A 7,672-nucleotide genomic window follows, 5' to 3' on the forward strand; every position below is an offset into this window, starting at 1 on the left:
AAGTTGGGTGCACCAGAGTTTGGTGAATATATGTTTCAAATTGCAATATCCTCTTGATTTATTGTTCCTTTCATCAGAATGAAGTGGCCCTCTTTATCTCTTCTGATTAGTTTTTGTATAAAGTCTATTTTGTTAGATATTAGAATTGCAACACCTGCTTTTTTCTTAGTGCCATTTGCCTTGGAATATTCTTTTCCATCCTTCCACCTTAAGGTAGTGCCTATCCTTGAATGTGGGGTGGGTTTCTTGTAGACAGCAAAGAGATGGACTTTGTTTCTTAATCCATTCGCTTAGCCTGTGTCTTTTGACTGGGGATTTCTGTCCATTGATATTTAAGGTTATTATTGAAAGGTGTGTATCGGTTGCTGTCATTTTGATTGCTGTTTGTGTTCTCTGTGTAATTTTGTGTTTTCTAGATTATATCTTTGTTTATTTTCTTTTGTTGCCCCAAGGAATCGTTGTTTCTCTGCTCTCTGTATTGCTTCAAGTAGTCTTTGAAGGGCTGATTTTGTGGACATGTATTCTTTCAGGCTATTCGTGTCATGGAAGATTTTTCTTTCCCCCTCAACTATAATAGACATTTTTGCTGGGTATAGTATTCTGGGCTGGCATCTATTGTCATATAGAACTGGAAACACCTTGGTCCAGGCTCTTCTGGCTTTCATATTTTGCATTGATAAGTCAGCTGTAATTCTGATGGGCTTTCCTTTGTATGTGACTTGTTTTTGTTTTGCTGCTTTCAGTATTCTCTCTTTGTTCTGTACGTTTAGTGCTGGGATTAAAGGCCTGCTCCACCACACCCTGTGGGTTTTGTTTCTTAATCCACTCAACTAGTCTGTATCTTTTGACTGGGGAGTTCAGTCCATTGATATCTAAAGTTATTAATGAAAGATGTGTATTGAATCCTGTCATTTTTATTTCTGTTCACATTCTTCACATATCTGTGCATTTCCACAGTTATACCCTCATTGAATTTCTTTCTGTAACCCCTGTGTATAGTCGTTCTTTTCTTCAGTTCTTTGTATTGCTTCAAGAACTCTCTGAAGGGCTGGTTTTGTGGACATGAATTCTTTCAGCCTATTTTTGTCATGGAAGATTTTTCTTTCTCCTTCAACTATGATAGACATTTTGGCTGGGTAAAGTAATCTGGGTTGGCATCTGTGGTCATTTCGAACTGGGATTACTTTGGTCTACAGCCTTGAGGTTTTATAGGCTGGCTGCACTTCCTGTTCAGACTTTGCTTCCTAACTATAGATGGGATGAGATCAGCTGACCTCTGCATTCCCTCTTTGTCATGACAGAATGTATCCCTGCAAACTACAATCCAGAATAAACCCTTCCTTCCTTAGATGGCTTCCTGATAGGTATCTTGTCATACCAACCAGAAAAGTAACACAAGAGACCATGGAAAAGGAGCAGAAATATCTTCAAACTGTATCCTACAGAGGAACAAAGAAGAGAAACAGGTTTTGCTTTCTTTTAGTGCTTGGGAGTAGACTCAGGACTCAGAGAGCGACATCCCGGGACCTCGGGTGCCATCAGGTCTGTTTGTAAATCTATTCTCTAGAAGTCTGGCATGTGATGGACTCTAGAATTGAGGGTGGGCATGTGGATGGGGATCACTCGTCTTAAGGTCATCCTCAGCTATCTAGTGAGTTTGAGGCCTGCCTGGGCCACATAAGACCTTGTCTCAAAGGAGCAAACTAACTAACTAAATTAATTAATTAATTAATCAAAAACAAAATACCCAGATATTTTACTTAACCTACCCGAAGTGCCATTTTTTTTTTTTTTATGAACGAAAGTGAAGCTTATCTCAGCTATCCTAAGACACATTTAGAGCATTCCAAAACACTGAACAACTTTAGATTTTGTTGGGAGCTATTAATATAAGCACAGCCATTATATACATTGAGCTGTGGCAGCCTTGCTTGTTTACTTTATGATCTTTCACCGTGACTCAAGAGTTTGTGTTTTGCACAGCAGTACCTAATTATTCTGCCAAGTCAGGAGGAATGTGTTGATAATTTAGGGAAGATGGTTAATTGGTGGAATTCACAAATATTTGACCGCTCCTTGACCCTCAGATAAAGGTGGGAAAAGAGAGCTGTTGAAGCTAATTGAGCCAAGCAAACGGTGGCTATCTCTGATGTTCTACTGTATAAAAAGGCTGAGCTAAAATAAACTGGGGCTGCGGTCTCTACTGACAGTCCTCCCAAGTATCTTTTCTCTGTCTCTTGTTTTTCTTTCAATCCTCACTCCCCCTTTTAGGTGCTGTTCATCTTAGCCGGCTGGCACCAGCAGGTTTTTTAGTTTATGAATATAAATTGTTTACTTTTACATCCTGCGGTCTAAAATGTAATTTGAATATTAATTGAGCAATGTTCCCTATATTATATAATTCATCTAAAGCTATTTGCAATTTTTCAGATTTTTTAAATCAGTCTTTGATACTATTAGATCCACTCTCTGTAAGTATTTGTTTGGTGCCCTAACTGCAATATTTATAAAATACAATTTAGGTTTTTCTCAAATATTTCTAATAAGTCCTATAAATAGATTTGCCATTTATCCATCAAAAACCATTTCTCTTTCATGCATGGGTCCAGTTATTTTATATCTGGACAAACTTGTAAGCTCATATCCTTTTAAAATTGTTAATTTTTTTGGTGAACATTTAATCCTGATTTCAGGTGAATATCTTCATTTTTTAAAGAAAATATTTTCTCAAAAAAGACCAAAAAAAATTTTTTTTATGCCAGGTGTGGTGGTGCAATCCTTTAATCCCAGCACTCGAGAGGCAGAGGCAGGCAGATCTCTGTGAGTTCAAGGCCGGCCTGATCTACATAGTGAGGTCCAGGACAGCTGGGACTACAGGGAGACCTTGTCTCAAAAAAGACAAAAAAATTTTATTTGTAATTTTTATTTTATTTTATGTGTATGAGTGTATTGCCTGCATGTGAGTAAGTGCACCCATGTCATGCAATGCCCATAGAGGACAGAAGAGGCTGTTGGATCCCCTGGAACTGGAGTTACAGACAGCTGTTAGCTGCCATGTGGGTGCTGGGATTCAAACCCGGATCTTCTGCAAGAACAACCAGTGTTCTTAACTGCTGAACCATCTCTCCAGCCCCGTAACCAATGCTCTTAATCACTGAGCCATCTCTCCAGCCCCTCATAACTAATTTTTAAATTACTGCTTTCCTCTGCTACAGCCAGCTGCAGTTGCCATTCATCATGACACTTGTAACATCTAATATTTTTGTTTACTGTTCCAAATGTTCTAGCTTCTGCATGTGTACTTTTCAATTTTTCATTTCAAGTGTAAAACTCTGCTTATATTCATACATAAGAAGAAAAATAACTTAATTACAATGAAAGAAACCCATCAATTATGATTTACAGAGGCCCTGTGTTCTGCATATTCAAACACGCTATAAGTCTATTTTAAATTCATAGAAAAAATAATTTGCATTGGTCTGTCTGTTCACACCAATTTCACTAGTGACTTGTTTATATATAGAAAACACGAAGGCTTGGATGAAGCTTAACTGCTGTGTACACACCTTACATGCACGGGCCCTAGAGTTGATCCTCAGTAAGGGCAAATGGCATGGGGAAGAAAGGCCAGGATGTACCTGAGTGGGTCATTTGCCTAGAATGTACAAGAACTGTAGTAGCTCCTGAGAACAATCCTCAACTTTATCTCTTTACTACATGCCTTTTAAACAGAAACACGCTGATATGAGCTGAAATGGTCTTTAGAAACATTGTTATACAGTTATGGGGTGTGTAGCACACGACTTACAGTTAAAAACACAGAATATTTTTTATTGCAAGTTTCATAAAGCCAACTGATTCTTATAGGTTTTTAGGAATTTTTGACAAACTTTATTTGGAGCCAATCTGCCGCTGCAATTTGACAAGAACTTACAAATGGAGCTGCATCCCAATCTGCTTTTTCCTCAATAAACTTGTCATTAAGTCTGATAGTTGATCTGTTGTTAAATTACTTCTCACTTTTGTACAAATTATGTTCATGAAATTAAAACCACTTTCAGCTTCAGAACTGTCGATTACAATAGGGCTAACTACCTCCTTACCTCTTTGTATAGTTCTAGGAACTGAAACATTGTGTGATTTTTACATTATTATTTACAAATTCCCTAAAATCATTCAAATACATTTCATATTTTAAATTTCACACAAACTTAAATAACTCTTTTCATCACCTGTCCATGGTAAAGTTTTTTTTCTTCATAAGGCCATGTAGAAAATTCTAGCAAATCAAAATAATTAAAAGTACTTTCATCATGACTTCTATCAGATAAAAGATATAAGTTCATTTGTTGAATTATGTTTTCCAGTAACATATTCCTAGGAAGTGAACTGAATGTATTTTTTTTGAGGCAGGGTCTCCCTACAGCCCCAGCTGGTCAAGACTCTCTATGTAGACAAGGCTGGCCTCTAACTCACAGAGATCTGCCTGCCTCTGCCTCCCGAGTGCTGGGATTAAAGGCGTGTGCCACCACGCTTGGTGAAACAAATACTATTTTTATTCAGTGGAATTTTTAAAAACTTCTCTGACTTAACCAAATATTCTGAGATTCATATTTTTCGGTATCAGTTCTTACATTTTCAAAGGCTTTTATTATTCATCAATTTTTGTGCTTTATGAATGTTAGTTGATCTTGACTAAAATGTAGATGAAAGTAGTGAAAATTATTGAAAATTCTTGTAAGAAATTAATGTTAACTAATCTCTTTGCCAAACCAGAATAAGAATGAGAAAATGCAAGTAATTTAGGGTATGCACACTCTACAGCAGTAGCAGCTCGTAAACTACATGCCCCCATCGTGGTCTATTACCTGACCCCTTTAATAGTTTCAAATTCTTTAGCTACAGTTCCTAAAGGCTTGGTTTGATTTTTATTAGACTGATGATAAAGAAAAAAAATTTTACTAATAAGTATTTTAAATGATTAATTTATTCACTTTATTACAGATTTTGAATCATCAAGTGACAATTGAAAATGATTGTTTAAACAGTTCCAAATAATGACTTCAGGACATTTTATTAATTTTATAGCTACTCCAGACTTTTGTCTCAGAATCCTATTAGCATCGTCAGAATAAAATGCTATTAAATTTGCTTTCAAATATTCATTAGTAAAGCCACAATCATTTAACAAAATCAATAATGTATTAAAAATACACTCTATACACGATGGAGTTCTACTCAGCAATCAGGAAAGATGAAATCATGAAATCTGCAGGTAAATAGATAGACCTAGAAACTGTTATATTAAATGAAGTAACACAGACTCGGGAAAACAAATGACATATATTCTCCCTCATTTGTGGATCTTAGCACCAATCCCTTATATGTGAGTATATATCCTGATGTAACAGCAGGAGCCAGGGAAATGGAAAGGAAATAGAGAGGTAAAAGGAAAGAAAAAGCCTGAGAGAGGGGAATAGTAGGAAACAGACGTTACCAAGGGGGAAATGGGAAATGGGAACTGGGAATGTCGGAAGGAAGGATATGCAATAAACCATAGGGGTAAAAAGGTAGAAGGAATTCAAGATGGGGGGATAATAGGAGACAGGTCTTATAGCAAGGGAAAAATGAAGACATAGGGGTATTTTAAGTGGGAAGGGAGGAGGGAAGTTACAGAGAGAAAGAGAGAGGAGAGAGAGACAGAGACAGAGAGACAGAGACAGAGATGGAGAGACAGTGACAGAGACCAAGATGGAGAAGAGATAAATAAAGCTTAGGTGGAGTGAAACGCTAGACAGAAATGTGTTAACAACAACAACAACATGGAAAAACCTACTGAAAAATACACATACAACATCTGAGCATGAGTGCATGCGTATACCAGAAGACTATAGAACAAGAACACAGTGCCAGGCAGGAGAAACCTTTTGACTTGTTGGTCAGGGTAGTCTTGCTAAATATGGATTCTTATATTTACAGACAAGTATACCTAATATGTCTGTCAGTCATCAAAGAAGCTTCCTTTTGCAAGAGTTGGAGACTACTGCAGTGTTCTACAACTGATCACACACAGAGAATATATGTCTAAGAGATGCCCAACCCTAAGTGATACATCTATAGTGGAACTTCTACACCGAAAGCTCATGGAACATAGCGGAACAGGAGGTAGAGAGAATACTAATATGTCCCTCAACTCTCACCGTACAACAGAGTGTGATACGTACAGAAGGCCACAACTGACCAAGTTGTAGAGAATAAGAGACTGCAGAGTGCATGTCCTTGGATAGGACTTCTATATTAAATGCCACCCACACATGGCTCAGGGACCATTGTGGAAGAGGGCATGGAAAGACTGTAAGAACCAGGTTTACTAAACAAATACAGGGAAACAGAGGCTTTCAGGCCTCTGGGAACTTGCTCATATGAACTTGCAACAATGGTGACTGCATGCATAAAACCCATGCGGACTTAGACAAAAACCTAGCATAGAGATGGAGAAATAGGCAGCAGGCCCTAACCTTAGCTGAGGAACTATTGGCAACTGATTATTGCTGGGTGAGGGAGAGTTGGTCTTTTTAAAAATTTTATGTGTATGAGTGTATTGCCTGTGTGTATGTAAGTGCACCTGTGTTGTACAGTGCCCACAGAAGACAGAGAAGGTGTTGGATCCCCTGGAACTGGAGTTACAGATGGTTGCTAGGCACCATGTGGGTGCTGGGATTTGAACCCTGGTCCTCTGCAAGAGCAGTCAGTGCTTTTAACTGCTGAGCCATCTTTCTCCAGTCCTGAAAGTTGATCTTTAAGGGAGTGACTCTAGATAGGCTGACTGGACTCCAGTGGATGAACATGCACTGAGGGACATCTGGGTACAAATGCTTGGCCAGATAGGTCTTATATGACAGAATTCATGAAATCCAGTGTGGGGGAGGCTGTGGGGACATGTATATGGGGGAGGAGAGTCTAAATTTGATTAAGATCTATTATATGAAATGCACAGAAACTCAACAAAAATATACATAAAAAATACACCCCTGTGTGGTAGACACCAATTCTTGTCAAAGTAACATTTAATGTAACAGTTGCAGTAGCTGCCTGAACTGTATACTGAAGATAGAACAGAAGAGTGCTTTCCTTCAAAACTGAAGATGTTCCGTAGTCCCCTGGAACTTAGTCGACCTCGGAGGGCAAGGGGCAAAAACTGTCCTTTAAGTCCCTCTTAAGGACAAGTACAGGACTAAGTCCCAGGGGACTATGGAACATCTTCAAAATGTCCTGTAACTGTGGTGAGCCACTGGTCTTCTTGTTCAAGGAGGACATGGAGACCCCACAAGGTGGACTTGAACCAGTGTTCAGTCTACAAAGAGGAGGGTCAGCTCAGAGGAACCATCTCATTCATTCTTCCAAGTGAAGCCAGACATGGTTGAGCAGGACCTTTGACTTATCTTCACTTAGATGGAACTGTAAAAGAAAAGAGCCAAGAGCTCCTCCCAAACCCATGTGATCCTTGAGGAATGGATCCTGAAATGATCTTAAGTGTAAAAATAAATTGATTTATTTGGGCCAACTGTATGGTCTTAAACACCCAAAAGGAAAGTATAACCAAAGAATAAAGTCATCAGTATACTTCTTTAAGAGTTCAAGGGATTACACTTCCCAGACATTAGGCTTAAGT

The sequence above is a fragment of the Nannospalax galili genome, unplaced genomic scaffold, assembly GCF_000622305.1.
Source record: "Nannospalax galili isolate Female #2095 unplaced genomic scaffold, S.galili_v1.0 scaffold582, whole genome shotgun sequence".
NCBI classification, from domain to species: Eukaryota; Metazoa; Chordata; class Mammalia; order Rodentia; family Spalacidae; genus Nannospalax; species Nannospalax galili.